Here is a 1,762-nt window from a genome sequence, read left to right as displayed (position 1 = left end):
CTAAATGTAAGACCTGAAACCATAAAAATTCTGGAAGAAATCATAGCAAAAACTCTTCCAGACATTGGCCTAGGAAAAGAATTTATAACTAAGACCCCAACAGAAAATACAGTAACAACAAAAATAAATAAATGGGATTTAATTAAATTAAAAAGCTTCTGCACAGCAGAGGGAATAATTAACAGAGTAAATAGACAACATACAGAAAGGGAGAAAATATTTGCAAACTACATTTCTAACAAAGGGCTAATATCCAGAATCTACAAAGAACTCAAACAAATCAGCAAGAAAAGAACAAATAACCCTATTAAAAAGTGGGCAAAAGACATGAATAGAGTTTTTTCAAAAGAAAATATATAAATGACCAAGAGACATAGGAAAAAATACTCAACATCACTAATCATCAGGGAAATACAAATTAAAAACACAATGAAATACCACCTTACCCCTATCGGAATGACCACTATTTAAAAATCAAAAAACAATAGATGTTGGAGTGGATACATTGTAAAAGGAACACTTACACACTGTTGGTGGGACTGTAAATTAATATAACCTCTACAGAAAACAGTTTGAAGATTCCTCAAAGAACTAAAAGTCGACCTACCATTCAATCCAGCAATCCTACTACCCAAAGGAAAAGGAGTCATATCAAAAAGATGCTTGTGCCCAAATGTTTATACATAGCACAATTTACAATTGTAAAGATGTAGAAGCAACATCAAATGCCTACCAATTGATGAGTGGATAAAGAAAATGTGATGTATATATACTGTGGAATACTACTCAGCCATAAAAATGAATGAAATAATGTCATTTGCAGCAACTTGGATGGGACTGGAGAACATTATCCTAAATGAAGTATCTCAGGAATGGAAAAAAACCACCACATGTTCTCTATAAGAAGTGGGAGCTAAACAATGGGTACATATGGTCATAAAGTGATGTAAAGCACATTGGAAACCAAGGAGTGGGGAGGGTTGCAGGGGGATGAGGGATAAAAACTTACCAATTGGGTACAATGTACAGTCTTCTGGTGATGGGCACACTAAAGCCCTGACTTCAGCATTTTACAATCCAACCATGTAACAAGAACACTTGGACCCCCTAATATTTTGAAATAAAAATTATTTAAATAAATAAATGTAACAAACCCCCAAACCTTTTGTATCCACTAGTAGACAATTCTCTAAGGCCCATCTAGCTTCAAAATTCTATGATTGTATGAATAATAAATGATAGATCATCCCCATTGCATTCTTGAATCAAGGACTTTTAGAGCTTGAACATACCTTAGAAATTAGTCAGCATAAGATAAATATATACTTCAAGTCTTCTGTTTCTCTCTGGGCCTTCTCTCTGTGATGAAGTTTAACTAGACGCTTGAATTTGGCTTCTAACCAATGTGCTTCACAGGGATCATGTTTTTATTATTTTCTATTTTCATTTTTTTCTGCTAGTAATTCCCTGTTGACCTTTTTATGGTATCCAGAAACAGGTTCTTTGGGTTTACTCAACTGATTTTGATTTATCCAGTGTTGGAAGTGCACCCCTCTCCATCCATCCCTCAAAGTGGGCTTGGTGGTCTTGCCTTATAAGCTTTTCCATTTCTGATGGCATATTACAGTGCTCTTTATGGATGCACCGAGACATGTGGGCTGCAGTGAGATGGCCACAGCTCAGCAAAACTCACTTTCTTTGTTTTGTTTGTTATTTTTTCTTTTTAAATGTTTATACATAAAGCGGTTGCATACGATTTTAC

The sequence above is a fragment of the Propithecus coquereli genome, unplaced genomic scaffold, assembly GCF_000956105.1.
Source record: "Propithecus coquereli isolate 6110/MARCELLA unplaced genomic scaffold, Pcoq_1.0 Scaffold12, whole genome shotgun sequence".
NCBI classification, from domain to species: domain Eukaryota; kingdom Metazoa; phylum Chordata; class Mammalia; order Primates; family Indriidae; genus Propithecus; species Propithecus coquereli.
This window is presented reverse-complemented; position numbering follows the sequence as displayed.